General features: G+C 40.3%; 1 protein-coding gene across 1 annotated transcript in view; it reads left to right on the top strand.

The window, feature by feature from the left end:
* The window catches only part of LRATD2 (LRAT domain containing 2), an 85,868-nt gene that overhangs the window by 5,661 nt on the left and 63,593 nt on the right, over positions 1-16,614 (top strand). The gene's annotated exons all lie outside the window — the stretch shown is intronic.

Below are 16,614 nucleotides of genomic sequence, written 5' to 3' on the forward strand. Positions count from 1 at the left end.
GATCTGTCAGGTCCTTTTGAAAAATGCTCTGAGGGTTTCCAATAAACCATTCATTAGAGTTAACTCTATTTATATATGTTTTTTTTCCATTTGTATACTTTCTTTCTGCCATTTTTGGTCCAAATCCAAGCTCCTCGGCTTAACTGGAATTTTTCTGAAATATTAAGTGTGTTTCATCTTTACATTACCCAGTAAACATTTTGAATTCATTTAGTGACTGAAAACCCTCCCTGCATTTACTGTGTGGGAATTAATCACCTGTTGCTTCTAGGCTCCATGTTCATGAAGAACATCTTGTGAACATCAATTTTCAATACCCATTGATTTTTTTTCAGGATCAATGCAAACGTTGCCAGAAACCACACTCACATTTTGGAGTCTGTACTGGGGAGGTTTGGTAATAGATCAGTAACCCATGTTGGCATCTTAGGTGGTTTCAGAATCCCAGACAAAGGGAATGGGTTCGCTGAGTGATTTAACTACAGAAAACAGGCGCATGTGATCAAGTGGCACTGCTGACATGATAAAGGATGCAGGTGCCAGCAGTAGGTACAGGAGCAGATGTGGCCTCTGGGACTGCTGTGTGGGAGGCCACCAGCACTCCTTAGACCAGCACCTGAAGTCACTACCACAGTCCTGTGAGGCTCAAAAACCTGGGCTCCATCAACAGGCTCCCGTGAGGATTTTAAATAGGAAGTGTTGAATGCTGAAGGTTATCGAGCACTCAAGCAGCAGTGAGACCATTTTTCCCTAGAGTGGTTGTCCTTTATCATGGTTCTCACTGCACAGGAAAGTAGAGGGAAGGGAGCCTAATATAGAATGTGCATATATTTTGGGGTGATTTTGGTGGAGGCTGCTGTTCCTCGTTCTCCTAAATGGACTGAGTTTGCTTCATGTAGGAAAAGGACATGTTTGGAAGTGTTTAAAAGGACCTCTAAAATGAACAGGCCCAAAATGTGTGCCAAAGGGCTTTTATTTCCCTTTACTGAATTTCCTGGAAAAACTCATTAAACACAATTTTATCTGCACGGCAGATGCAAGAAAGGTTAGTGTCTGTGATTTGCAATCACAGCAAGGTACTGAGTATGAGGGGCTAGAGGATGCTGAGCCCTAGACGAGACACTAGAACATAAAAAGTTTAGAGACGAACAAAAACCTTAGATAATCTCTACCCCTGAGCTTGTTTCTAAGGGGAAATCAAATTTCACTCATACATGTAGAACAAATATAATGAAAGGTGGTCCTGTGAAGTGCTGATGGTTGATCGGTATTCAAATAAAGCAGATATGTGTAGGTTTAATTGGAGTACTCAGAGAAATTGGAGAAATCAGATCAAAGCCCTGAAGGTACAAGGATGGTAGAGGAAAGGATGTAACTAATATAACTAATCTTCACGAAGTATTTAATGGGGAGTCTCCTAAATTCCATTGCCTAAGGTAAACGAGATCCACAGTGTCCGTCCTCCTGTGACTTACTTTCTAATAGATAAGACAGATAACTACTTACTACCAAAATCTTCACAAGAAGGAATTTAGAGATGAGATAGGTGCAGTGAAAGAAATGCGCAGGGTGTAGGGAGAGGCTCTCCATCACTGAGTCAGTAGGCTTCCCTGAAGATGCATGTATGCTGAACTTTGAGAGGAGAAAGCCAGGTGCTTCAGAGTGGACACTGATTACATTAATTCAGGGAGGAAGGCTGGGGAGTGAATGAAGGAATGTTGAGTGCTCTCAGAATGTCTTTGCTTAATGCTCCGGTGGTAGCCATTTCTCCTTGGGGTTCCCTTCTGCAACCTGTTGTCTAATTCAGTGTATCTGACACTTAACACAGGAACAGGCAGAGATACTCTCAAAGTCTGAGTGAATGAATGAATTTGGAGGTTGGGATTTGTTGGTCTAGAAAGCCCTGCTATTAACTCAAGGTGATGTCAGGACTGTGGTTTGAAGAGGTGACGTCGTGGTGGTTTTGAGGATGGATTGAACAGGGAGAGCAAACGTGACTCTGTCCTCCCCTCTTCCAGATCTAGAGGCTGTACTGCTCATGCTACTGATGGCTTATATTGCCAGCCAGCTAATGATGTGTGTGAATTGGGGCCTTTGCCCAGTGCAAGTGAAAGGAGCAGCGGCCAGGCTAGGCTTGATGGGGACAGAGGTAAGCGGGAGCAACAGGTTTTATAGCCTGCGCGCCATAGCCTTGGAGCCATGATTGAAACAGAGGTTCTTCTGTACAGCTGGCTAACACAAGCCGCTGCTATGATCCAGTCTCTCCTGCCTTGTCTAGTGTGGCCATAAATGACTCAAAAGATTAGCTCACTGCTCTTTTGGGAAACTTGTGCAACAATGTAATTAACTCCCAAGGTTTGATTATCAATATTCTGTGCCTTCTTTTTAACCTCATATCTTTGAGGATTCGCAGTTGTTAGGCTAAACTGGAGGTAGAGGGTTTGGTCCTAGGCCCACAGAATCAAATAGCAGTTAAGGCTTGACAGTCAAACTACCTGGGTTTCTCTACTTCTGTTCCTGCTGATAACCTTGGGAGAAATTAGACACCTGCTTGGAAACTTTATTTCTTCCTATGTGCAATGTGGCTTATTGCATTGGTCAATTCAATTCTGAATATCAGTTGTATTTCTAAAATAACATAATATGTGATACATGTAATATAATATAGTAATAGTATCAACTTCACATGGTTGGTTTTGAGTCCAAAATGAAACAATGCACATAAAGCCCAGATCATTAGCTACTGAGATTAACTAGAGAAAATCTGGGATATTATAGGTGTTCAAAAGCCTTATTCAAAATAAAGTTACTGTCTGGGAGAGAGAAGTCTTCCCTTTAGTCTTAGAGAATTTCTTAGCTAAATAACTAGTTAATGCCTAAGTTGTTGAGCTCCTGCTGTAGTGTTTGAAATGTTTCTTGAGCTTTGATCTTTAGTAGAAGAACCATTTAACTTGTTTCTACATTTTATATGTTTACTCATTAATTCAACAAGTTATTTCCTGTGAACTTCTAAGGTGCTAGGTGCTAGAGAGCCAAGAGGGGATAAGAAGGGATTATTGCAATAGATAGTAATATTGACAATGATGAGGTCACCTTGCCTGCACTGTCCTATTTTAATCATCACAATAGCCTTTCTGGACAGATACTAATATCTTCATTTAATAGTTGAGGAAACAGGTTTAGAGAAATGAGGTGATTTGTACATGGACACGTAGCTAATAAACGACTGCTTCTGGCCAGGAGCAGGAATGCTGGTCTTCCAAGCCCTAGGCCATGGTTTCTCCACTGAGAGGTCATCTGACCACTTCCACCCCTTTGGCTCCTCCCCCCTTCTCCTTACCCTGGGAGAATGCATAGCACCTTATTCTGCTCCAACTTTTGGCATGCAGCATGATCTGAATAGCACACATATTTTCACTCTGGTTGCAGCAGCTCTGGAGCAAGTGACTCTGGGAGGCAAAAAGAGGCAGGAAAAAGAGGAAAGGCAACTCTCAGCCATGAGGAATTTTACGTTTTTATCCATCCTGTGTAATAGTGACAGGGCTAGGGTGAAATTGGCCAACCTATAATTATGCCCCTTTCCCTGTGGCTGGGCACTGTGACAATCCCTCCTCAAACTGCCCCTCTTCTCTCTGCCCTTTTGTGACTCTTTTTACCCCTCCAGGCTGAGGTCAGATCACACAGGCCTGCTTCCAGCTGACCTGCTATGTGACCTTGCCAAGTTAGTAACATTTTTAAGCCACCTTGACTTATTTAAAAATTAGTGCCTCCAACATAGAGGCGTTCACTGGCTTACATGAGACAAAGTAAATCAAGCACATATGGGACACTTAGGTGTGGCATGATGGCCATATTGGTTGGCTCTGCCACAAATGGCTCTATTAAGAATATATGACCTTGGACTTCCCTGGTGGCGCAGTGGTTAAGAATCCGCCTGCCAATGTAGGGGACATGGGTTCGAGCCCTGGTCCAGGAAGATCCCACATGCCGTGGAGCAACTAAGCCCGTGCACCACAACTACTAAGCCTGCACTCTAGAGCCCGCGAGCCACAACTACTGAGCCCGCATGCCACAAATACTGAAGCCTGCGCACCTAGAGCCCGTGCTCCACAACAAGAAAAGCCACCGCAATGAGAAGCCCGTGCACTGCAACAAAGAGTAGCCCCCGCTCGCCGCAACTAGAGAAAGCCTGCGGGCAGCAATGAAGACCCAATGCAGCCAAAAATAAATAAATAAATTTATATTAAAAAAAAAAAAAGAATATATGACCTTGAGGAAGTCCCTTTACCCTCTAGGACCCTGGATCTACGTTTCTGTGTGTGGAGCACCCAACTCGAGCAGGAGTCTATGACAAGATTCCAAGTGCAACTTTGAGATGGTTATAGTAGTTGCTCTACTTATAATTAATTAATACTAATTAATACTGATTCCTTGGCCATAACCCTAAACGTCTCCTCATTCATATAAAAAATTAATATGTAAAATGTAAAAAAGTTAGTGATAGTAATAATATGATGGAATTTCAGGGAGTGCTTTTATTGTGAAAAGTAGAAACTGTACACAAAACTTTTTTTTGAGAATTGGCAAATTTTTTTAATGATCTTTCATATTAGAAGTCCAAAGCTGGTCCATGGATAAGGAAAAAGAGGATGATAGAAATAAATTAATCCATGTCTCCTTTATTTTGGAAAAAGTGCTTAGAATTTTTGTTTTTAATTTTGCTTTTCGAACACTGATTCCTCCCCCCCACTCCCCCCTCCCACACACACTCGAGTACATTTCTCTCTGCTACCTGGCTCTACTCTTGGCCAATACATCATACCCATGAGAGAATTCTCCTTTATCTTCAATAGATAGGCATGATTTATTCTACTTTATTTTAATGGGGTCTGTTTCTTTTTGTACTTGAGAAAGAGCAAGGTTGTTCATAAAGCCACAAAACATCACATGGTGGCAGTTCCTTGTGCTGACATCTATTTTACTACTTTAAAAAATACTAATACACTTAATTTTTTTAGAGTAGTTTTAGATTTACAGAAAAATTGAATGGAAAGCACAGAATTCCCATATAACCCCCCTCCTAACCACACAGCCTCCCCTTCCATCAACATGGGTATCAGAGTGGTGCCTTTGTTACAATGGATGAACCAACACTGACGTTATTATCAACCATAGTTTACACTAGTTTTCACTCTTTGCGTTGTACATTCATTGGTTTTGAGAAATGCATCCACCATTATAGTATCATACAAAGGAGTTTTACACAAGACATGTTCTTTATTTCTTTCCCTTCCCAAGCTAAGAATTGGGCTATTTTCAGCTGCTCTTATCAAACCTTAAGAGACACTTCTCTGCTGGGCCCTTCTGCTTTCTTTGCCCTTCCAACAGACATTCATGGCTAGAACTGCGTTCATTCATTCTTTAAGTATTTATTGGGGCCTGCCAGGCAATGTGCTACTCGCTAGGGCTAGAAATAGGAATGCCGCAGGGTCCCTATGCTACACGTGCCTGCTCACATTCCGCTGAGGAAAACAGGCAAACAATGAATGCATTACCTTGTGATTAAAGTGTGATGATGGAGGATAGGTAGGCATCAGGAATTATGGTGGCACTGGAAGGGCAGGGGGTCTGGTGGCTAACCCCACATAGTGGGGTGGGGAAGGGTCCAGGATAGGCTTCCTGGGTAGACTTAAGCAGGTAATGGGAGGTATTATCAGAGAAAAATTCTGACATAATCCTGCTCCCATCTCATCAATCCTGTATTTTAGGAGTAAGACACACATCTGTCTTTGTATGTGGCTGGGGTGGGTGACGGGGGGGAGGGGGTTTTGAGGACGAATACTATAAATTGCTTAGCAATTCTTTTTTTCTTTTTCATAGTGCTGATATAGATTTCAGCCAACTAGGGAACATTATCGAAAACTGAAAGGATATTAAGTCAAAGTGTTCCCTTATCTTTAGCACCATTATCCAGCTGACTTTGGGCATAGCCAAGCAGTCCCAACATGGTGAGGATTGAGGCTGCTTTCTCTGTGTTTTGAGGGAGCTGAGAGGCACTGGGGAAAACATTGCCTATGGTTGGAATTAAGCCTGGGCTGACACCCCAGCACCTCCCTTGCTACACCACCTGGACAGATGACCTCCCCTGGCTTGGGAGGCTGCATTGTATTCATTTGTAAAGTGGGTATAATATGTAACCTACCAAGCAGGGTTATGGAGTTAGTGGTAATATACATAAATCACCCAGAAGTGGTCCTGGCAGGAAGGTATATGCTCAGGGATTGGTTGCTGTCATTATCTATTTTCTCTTTTTCTGTTTTGCCCAGTGTTCATGACTCAATCCCAAAATCTCACAGATGAATTTCAGATTGGAACAGGTTAAGCCAAACAAACTTAATCAGAGTTAAGATGGTCAGAGGTGGTACAACATGGTTTCGTAATGGTTAACACCATCTGGACCCAGGTATTTGGGAGAAAATCATAAATATGTTTGTACACACACACATACATATCAACAACCCAAGTGCATTTGACTCTGGTTTCTACCCAACCTGACAACCGAAGAATTGAAGCTCTGGACTTTGGTATCATCATAAAGCTACGATCACATTCTTACCTCCCTATTTAATGTCTCTCTCTACCTGCCCTTTAAGCCTATGGGTATTTTTATTAATGTAATTTTATCACTTTATATCTTATTTTAGTTTTTTAGCTGTGCCACATGGCTTGCAGGATCTTAGTTCCCTGACCTGGGATCGAACCCCGGGCCCCTGGCAGTAGAGGCACTGAGTCCTAACCACTGGACCACCAGGGAATTCCCAACTTTATATTTTAAAAAATATGTGCTTAATATAAAAGAAGTTCAAATACCAAAGTATACATAGTAAAAGTGAAGGATATCCTCCACTGCCTTTTCTCACCCTGCTCCACCTCTAAGCAAGGGTTATTGGTATTAAGTGTATTGTGTGTTCCTTCTAGACTTTTTTCTGTAACACTCAGATATGTTTATCTGCATATATTCTCCCATATTTTTTAAATTTAATTTTATTTACTTTTTATACAGCAGGTTCTTATTAGTCATCCATTTTATACACATTTGTGTATACATGTCAATCACAATCTCCCAATTCATCCCCCCATGACCCCCACCCCCTGCCGCTTTCCCTCCTTGGTGTCCATGTTTTTTCACTACTTCTGTGTCTCAATTTCTGCCTTGCAAACCGGTTCATCTGTACCATTTTCTAGGTTCCACATATATGCATTAATATACAATATTTGTTTTTCTCTTTCTGACTTATTTCACTCTGTATAACAGTCTCTAGATGCACCCACGTCTCAACAAATGACCCAATTTCGTTCCTTTTTATGGCTGAGTAATATTCCATTGTATATATGTACCACTTCTTCTTTATCCACTCTTCTGTCGATGGGCATTTAGGTTGCTTCCATGACCTGGCTATTGTAAATAGTGCTGCAATGAACATTGGGGTGCATGTGTCTTTTTGAATTATGGTTTTCTCAGGGTATATGCCCAGTAGTGGGATTGCTGGGTCATATGGTAATTCTATTTTTAGTTTTTTAAGGAGCCTCCATACTGTTCTCCATAGTGGCTGTATCAATTTACATTCCCAACAACAGTGCAAGAGGGTTCCCTTTTCTCCACACACTCTCCAGCATTTGTTGTTTGTAGATTTTCTGATGATGCCCATCCTAACTGGTGTGAGGTGATACCTCATTGTAGTTTTGATTTGCATTTCTCTAATAATTAGTGATGTTGAGCAGATTTTCATGTGCTTCTTGGCCATTTGTATGTCTTCTTTGGAGAAAGGTCTATTTAGATCTTCTGTCCATTTTTGGATTGGGTTGTTCATTTTTTTAATATTGAGCTGCATGAGCTGTTGATATATTTTGGAGATTAATCCTTTGTCTGTTGATTCATTTGCAAATATTTTCTCCCATTCTGAGGGTTGTCTTTTCATCTTGTTTATGGTTTCCTTTGCTGTGCAAAAGCTTTAAAGTTTCATTAGGTTCCATTTGTTCATTTCTGTTTTTATTTCCATTACTCTAGGATATGGATCAAAAAAGATCTTGCTGTGATTTATCTCAGAGTGTTCGTCCTATGTTTTCCTCTAAGAGTTTTATAGTGTCTGGTCTTACATTTAGGTCTCTAATCCATTTTGAGTCTATTTTTGTGTATGGTGTTAGGGAGTGTTCTAATTTCATTCTTTTACATGTAGCTATCCAGTTTTCCGAGCACCACTTATTGAAGAGACTGTCTTTTCTCCATTGTATATCCTTGCCTCCTTTGTCATAGATTAGTTGACTATAGGTGCGTGGGTTTATCTCTGGGCTTTCTATTTTGTTCCATTGATATGTATTTCTGTTTTTGTGCCAGTACCATACTGTCTTGATTACTGTAGCTTTGTAGTATAGTCTGAAGTCAGAGAGTCTGATTCCTGCAGCTCTGTTTTTTTACCTCAAGACTGCTTTGGCTATTCGGGGTCATTTGGGTCTCCATACAAATTTTAAGATTTTTTTGTTCTAGTTCTGTAAAAAATGCCATTGGTAATTTGATGGGCATTGCATTGAATCTGTAGATTGCTTTGGGTAATATAGTCATTTTCACAATATTGATTCTTCCAATCCAAGAGCATGGTATATCTCTCCATCTGTTGGTATCATCTTTAATTTCTTTCATCAGTGTCTTATAGTTTTCTGCATACAGGTCTTTTGTCTCCCTAGGTAAGTTTATTCCTAGTTATTTTATTCTTTTTCTTGCAGTGGTAAATGGGAGTGTTTCCTTAATTTCTCTTTCAGATTTTTCATCATTCTTGTATAGGAATGCAAGAGATTTCTGTGAATTAATTTTGTATCTTTCAATGTTACCAAATTCATTGATTCGCTCTGGTAGTTTTCTGCTGGTATCTTTAGGATTCTCTATGTATAGTATCATGTCATCTGCAAACAGTGACAGTTTTACTTCTTCTTTTCCAATTTGTATTCCTTTTATTTCTTTTTCTTCTCTGATTGCCGTGGCTAGGACTTCCAAAACTATGTTGAAGAATAGTGGTGAGAGTGGACATCCTTGTCTTGTTCCTGATCTTACAGGAAATGCTTTCAGTTTTTCTCCATTGAGAATGATGCTTGCTGTGGGTTTGTCATATATGGCTTTTATTATGTTGAAGTAGGTTCCCACCATGCCCACTCTCTGGAGAGTTTTTATCATAAATGGGTGTTGAATTTTGTCAAAAGCTTTTTCTGCATTTATTGAGATGATCATATGGTTTTTATTCTTCAGTTTGTTAATATGGTGTACCACACTGATTGATTTGCATATATTGAAGAATCCTTGCATCCCTGGGATAATCCCACTTGATCATGGTGTATGATTCTTTTAATGTGTTGTTGGATTCTGTTTGCTAGTATTTTGTTGAGGGTTTTTTTTTTTAAATGGAGGTTGCCCATTCTTTTTTTTTTTAATTAATGAATTAATTTATTTTTGGCTGTGTTGGGTCTTCATTTCTGTGCGAGGGCTTTCTCTAGTTGTGGCAAGTGGGGGCCACTCTTCATCGCGGTGTGCGGGCCTCTCACTATTGCAGCCTCTCTTGTTGAGGAGCACAGGCTCCAGACGCGCAGGCTCAGTAGTTGTGGCGCATGGGTTTAGTTGCTCCGCGGCATGTGGGATCTTCCCAGACCAGAGCTCGAACCCGTGTCTCCTGCATTGGCCGGCAGATTCTCTACCACTGCGCCACCAGGGAAGCCCTTGTTGAGGATTTTTGCATCTATATTCATCAGTGATATTGGTCTTTAATTTTCTTTTTTTGTAGTATCTTTGTCTGGTTTTGGTATCAGGGTGATAATGGCCACATAGAATGAGTTTGGGAGTGTTCCTTCCTCTGTAATTTTTTGGAAGAGTTTGAGAAGGATGGGTGTTAGCTCTTCTCTAAATGTTTGATAGAATTCCCCTGTGAAGCCACCTGGTCCTGGACTTTTGTTTGTTGGAAGATTTTTAATCGCAGTTTCTATTTCATTACTTGTGATTGGTCTGTTCATATTTTCTATTTCTTCCTGGTTCAGTCTTGAAAGGTAATACCTTTCTAAGAATTTGCCTATTTCTTCTAGGATGTCCATTTGATTGGCATAGAGTTGCTTGTAGTAGTTTCTTAGGATGCTTTGTATTTCTGCGGTGTCTGTTGTACTTTCTCCTTTTTCATTTCTAATTTTATTGATTTGAGTCTTCTCCCTCTTTTTCTGGATGAGTCTGGCTAATGGTTTATTAATTTTCTTTATCTTCTCATAGAACCAGCTTTTAGTTTTATTGATCTTTGCTATTGTTTTCTTTGTTTCTATTTCATTTACTTTTGCTCTGATCTTTATGATTTCTTTCCTTCTGCTAACTTTGGGTTTTGTTTGTTCTTCTTTCTGTAGTTCCTTTAGGTGTAAGGTTAGATTGTTTACTTGAGTGTTTCTTGAGGTGGGCTTGTATAGCTATAAACTTCCCTCTTAGAACTGCTTTTGCTTGCATCCCATAGGTTTTGGATCATTGTGTTTTCATTGTTATTTGTCTCTAGGTGTTTTTTGATTTCCTCTTTGATTTCTTCAGTGGTCTCTTAGTTATTTAGTAACGTATTGTTTAGCCTCCATGTGTTTGTGTTTCTTACTTTTTTTTCCCTGTAATTGATTTCTAATCTCATAGTGTTGTGGTCAGAAAAGGTTCTTGATATGATTTCAATATTCTTAAATTTACTGAGGCTTAATTTGTGACCGAAGATGTGATCTATCCTGGGGAATGTTCCATGCGCACTTGAGAAGAAAGTGTAATCTGCTGTTTTTGGATGGAATGTCCTATAAATATCAATTAAATCTCTCTGGTCTATTGTGTCATTTAAAGCTTGTGTTTCCTTATTAATTTTCTGTTTGTATGATCTGCCCACTGGTGTAAATGAGGTGTTAAAGTCCCCCACTATTATTGCATTACTTTCGATTTCCTCTTTTAGAGTTGTTAGCAGTTGCCTTATGTATTGAGGTGCTCCTATGTTGGGGGCATATATATTTATAATTGTTATATCTTCTTCTTGATTGATCCCTTGATCATTATGTAGTGTCCTTCCTTGTCTCTTGTAACATTCTTTATTTTCACGTCTATTTTCTCTGATATGAGTATAGCTACTCCAGCTTTCTTTTGATTTACATTTGCATGGAATATCTTTTTCCATCCCATCACTTTCAGTCTGTATGTGTCCCTAGGTCTGAGGTGGGTCTCCTGTAGACAGCATATATATGGGTCTTGTTTTTGTATTCATTCAGCAAGCATGTGTCTTTTGGTTGGAGCACTTAATCCATTCACGTTTAAGGTAATTATCAATATGTATGTCCTATGACCATTTTCTTAATTGTTTTGGGTTTGTTTTCATAGGTCCTTTTCTTCTCTTGTGTTTCCCACTTAGAGAAGTTCCTTTAGCATTTGTTGTAGAGCTGGTTTGGTGGTGCTGAATTCTCTTAGCTTTTGCTTGTCTGTAAAGCTTTTGATTTCTCCATTGAATCTGAATGAGATCCTTACCAGGTAGAGTCATCTTGGTTGTATGTTCTTCCCTTTCATCACTTTAAGTATATCATGCCACTCCCTTCTGGCTTGTAGAGTTTCTGCTGAGAAATCAGCTGTTAACCTTATGGGAGTTCCCTTGTATGTTATTTGTCATTTTTCCCTTGCTGCTTTTAATAATTTTTTTGTCTTTAATTTTTGCCAATTTGATTACTATGTGTCTCGGCCTGTTTCTCCTTGGGTGTATCCTGTATGGGACTCTCTGTACTTCCTGGACTTGGGTGGCTATTTCCTTTCCCATGTTAGGGAATTTTTCGACTATAAGCTCTTCAAATACTTTCTCTGGTCCTTTCTCTCTCTCTTCTCCTTCTGGGACCCCTACAATGCGAATGTTCTTGCGTTTAATGTTATCCCAGAGGTCTCTTAGGGTGTCTTCATTTCTTTTCATCCTTTTCTCTTTATTCTGTTCTGCAGCAGTGAATTCCACCATTCTGTCTTCCAGGTCACTTATCCGTTCTTCTGCCTCAGTTATTCTGCTATTCATTCCTTCTAGTGTAGTTTTCATTTCAGTTATTGTATTGTTCATCTCTGTTTGTTCTTTAATTCTTCTAGATGTTTGTTAAACATTTCTTGCACCTTCTTGATCTTTGCCTCCATTCTTTTTCTGAGGTCCTGGATCATCTTCACTATCATTATTCTGAATTCTTTTTCTGGAAGGCTGCCTATCTCCACTTCATTTAGTTGTTTTTCTAGGGTTTTATCTTGTTCCTTCATCTGGTACATAGCCCTCTGCCTTTTCATCTTGTCTGTCTTTCTGTGAATGTGGTTTTTATTCCACAAGTTGCAGGATTGTAGTTCTTCTTGCTTCTCAGATAAGTGATTTTTAATGTCAATTTTGCCCAAGGACTCTGTGTGTCTTGCAGCGTTTTTATTCCTCATTTGAATTGTCCTACAGCCCAGCTCTCTTATTCATCCTTTCTTACCCATCTTCTCAAGTTCAGTTGTGCATTATTGCCCAGGATTTCCTTCTCTCTCCCATTGTGCATACAACTCTGGCTCTGCCACAGGTCAGCTTGAATTTGGATAACTGTTCTACCACTTACCAGCCATTGTCACTTTATAGAGTGTTAGAATTTCCTTATCTGAAAAAAAGGGCTTGAAGTAGCACTTTCCAGAGTGTTTGTGAAGATTATATGGAATCATTGGTAAGTTTAGCCCTAGTACCAAGCACAGAGTAAATTCCCCTGGAAATGCATACTAACATTGCAAAGGACCCGTGTTCATTCTACAGCTGTACCTGTTGTTAAAATATTGAAACACTTTCATATCAGTTGATAAACAGCTGCTTCCCTGAAACCCACCCCTCACCACGTAGCACTCTCATCTTCCTGACCACCTGGCCACTGCCCTGGGGCCACCATGGATATTCCCACAGTCCAATAACAGGTAGCTGCCTGTAGAGCTGGGGCCTCCAGCACCCTGCTGCAGCTCTATTTGCAGCATTGTGATTAGTTGATGACTTCTGAAAAATATTAATTTCTGCAGAATATTAGCTTAGTGCCAATAAATACTACGACTGCCATTTACAAATGACAAAGGAAGCCAGGGGAGAGAATGAGTAGCTTTGCCCAGGGTCACACATAATGACTTAAACTGAAACTATTTAATTTCCAAATCCATGTCCAGTCTCCGTGGAGTCAAGTCCCAGTCACTAAGTGTGGTTCAGCCCCTGTGACCTTGGACAGGGGACTACATCTTTCAGAGGGGACCAGAGTGAGAATAATTCTTCTGGCTTCCTTTTCTCTCCAGGCATTGAACAGTGCCAATATAGGGGAATTTTCCTTGTCTTTTTGTTCAGGGCAAATAAGTTGAGCAGTCAATTTTAGGACACAGATCAAACTCAACTCGTTAATTATTCACAGAGTTGATCACTCTGCTCTGTTCTTGAAACTGCTAACCCAGCTGAGACGAACCAGAACTACAACACCGGTAAAATAAACTTTTTGAAAAGGACTTGTTGAAGCAGAGCATACAAATACTTTTAGAGAGGGAATGTGAGCCAATGAAAGCAAAGACACACAGTGAAAGGAGCATGGTCTTGGGAGCCAGAGAGACGTCCCTTAATGAGCTGGGTGCTGTTGGGCAGATCATGTAATAGGTAACCTTGGTTTCGTCATTTGGTAAATGAGAATTAAGTACCTGAAGAGTTGTTTAGAGGCAGATACAGTAGGTGCGCAGCCCCAAGCTCTGTGCCTGGCACCAGGAGTGAGAGCCAAAATGTCTCCTAACCTAGACTACAGGACCCTAAAGAAGCCAGGGTCACTGTGAATCAACATCCCAAAGGCTCCCGGAGGGCCCCAGCAGGCCAGGAGGTAACCTTTACCTTGCTGGATCATGGGGGCAAGGATGAGACTGTTGACCAACCAGGATGGAAATCTTTTATCTGCTGTGCTCACAAGTCCCAGCTGAAGAGCAGCCCTGCCTGGCTGTAAAAGAAAGTGCTCAGGCACCATCAGGTCCACTCTTCATTACTGGAGAAAGAGGGAAGGACAAGAGACGGCTGATAATTGTGGGGTTGGTTTGTTTCCAGTGGTACAGAAAGGGTGAAGAGAAAGTTGAAGCCCTTCTCCTTTCTACTTGCCATCCTTACTCCCAAGAAATAACAATTAGTAGCAGATTCTTGTATCTTTTTCTGTAAATGAGTCATTAGCCTTCCTTCCTTCCATACAAATGGAATTATAATAATGGTTAATACTTAGCATGTGCTTGCTATGTGCCTCAGAATATTTTAAGCATCTTATATAGATGGTATGTTATTTAACCTTCTTGGCAACTCTGTGAAATAGGTACTGCTTTTATTTTCATTTTTCAGCTGGGGAAACTGAGGCACAGAGAGGTTAAAGCACTTGCCTAAAGTCACAAAGTAGGTAGGGACAGGAAAAAGAACCCAGGAAGTCAACGTATATCTATCTTATTCTGTTTTATGCTTGTATAGCGTCTCAGTATGAATGAATGATAGTTTATTTAACTTATTGTTGGGTATCGAAGTTTTCCAAATCTGTTCGAACAATCACAGCTCCACCAAACATCTTTGTGTATTTATCTTTGAAGTTTTAACTCTTACTTGATGTCTACTTTGTGCCAGGCACTCTGGGACACTCTTGACAGGCATTTTGTCATTTAATGCTCACACTCCATGAGGTTAGGAACCATTCATCTTGCAGGGAAGGCTATTGAGACTCCTAGTTATTAAGTAACTTGCCCAAGGTCCCAGAGCTGGTAAATGGCAGAAGGTAAAAATGAACTCAGGCTCTCTGATTTCAGGGTCTATAATACCACAGTTGCTATGGAAACTACACGGTTGTATGTGAAAATGCCCACGAGGAATTCACACATCTACAGGAATCTCCTTTTAATAACATTTCCCTTTTATATTTTTTCTTCTGTATTAATCTCACTGAGGTCAGTTTTCATACCTATAAAAGAGAGTTAATAATACCTATTACTATGGACTGAATTGTGTTCCCATAAAATTCATATGTTGAAGCTCTAACCCCCCAATGTGTTGGTATTTGGAAGTGGGGCCTTTTAGAGATAATTAGGTTTAGATGAGGTCGTGAGGGTGGAGTCCCCTTGATGGGATTGGTGTCCTTATATGAAGAGACACCAGAAATCTTGCTTCCCCTCTCTCTCTCTGTCTCTCTCCACCATGTGAGCAGGCATCCAGAAGTTGTCCTTCTGCAAACCAGGAAGTGGGTCTTTACCAGAACCTGACATACTGGCACCTTGATCATAGACTTCTAGCTTCCAGAACTGTGAGAAATAAATTTCTGTTTTTTGGGAATTCCCGGGTGGTCCAGTGGTTAAGACTTGACGCTTTCACTGTCGTGGCCCTGGGTTCAATCCCTGGTCTGGGATCTAAGATCCCGCAAGCTGTGCAGCACGGCATGCATGCATGCATGCATGCATAAATAAATAAATAAATAAATAAATTTCTGTTGTTTAAACCACCAGTCTATGGTATTTCATTCATTATGTTACCCTGAGCAGATTAATACACCTCCCTTATAAAATAATTTTGAAGATTAACAGAAACAACAAGGTAAACCATCGAGAATAATTTCTAGCATGAATTATGGAGTTATTGTATGCTAGGTATTGTTCTAAGAGCTTCAAATGTGCATTAGTTTCCTAGTGTTGCCATAACAAAATATCACAAACTGGGTGGCTTAAAACATTGGAAATGTATTCTTTCACAGTTTTGGAGGTTAGACATCTGAAATCAAGGTGTTGACAGGGCCAAAGTCCCTTAAAAGCCTCTGGGGGAGGATTCTTCCTTGCTTCTTCCTAGCTTCTGGTAGCCCAGGCGTTTCTTGGCTTGTGGTAGGGTAACTCCAGTCTCTGCCTCCATTGTCAAATGTCATTCTCCCTGTGTGCTTGTGTTTTCATATGGCCATCTTCTTATAAAGACATCAATCCTATTGGAGGGAGGGCCTACCTTACTCCAGTATGACCTCATCTTAACTAATTATATCTATTGATACAGTGACCTTACTTCCAAATAAAATCCCATTCTGAGATATTGAAGGTTAGGACTTCAGCATATCTTTTCTGAAGGGAACAATTCATCCCATCACAGTACATCTTACCCCATTCAATCTCCATGGCAACCCAATGAAGCAGATATTATTACATTAATTTTAGAGATGAGGGCATGGAGGCTCAGAGAGTTCATGTAACTTGTCCAAGGCAGAGTGACTAAGCAAGTATATGCTCTACTACTTCTTGGCTACTAGAGTTTAGGGGCATAGTAAGCACTCAGAAAAATATGAGTTTATTACTCTTTTTGTTTGTTCGTTTGTTTTATTTTGAAATGCCTTACCAATGACCATATTACCCCAGAGTAAGGGTAAGCAAGCTTTTTTCTGAAAAGGGACAGACAGTAAGTGTTTTAGTTTTTGCAGGTGATGTGGTCAGTCTCTGTTGCAACTATTGAACTCTGCTATTGTAGCACGGAGCTAGCCAAAGATAATATGTAAGCAAATGACCATGACTGTTGCAGTAAAACATTA

Source organism: Mesoplodon mirus, assembly GCF_964341445.2.
Source record: "Mesoplodon mirus genome assembly, chromosome: 16".
NCBI lineage: Eukaryota > Metazoa > Chordata > Mammalia > Artiodactyla > Ziphiidae > Mesoplodon > Mesoplodon mirus.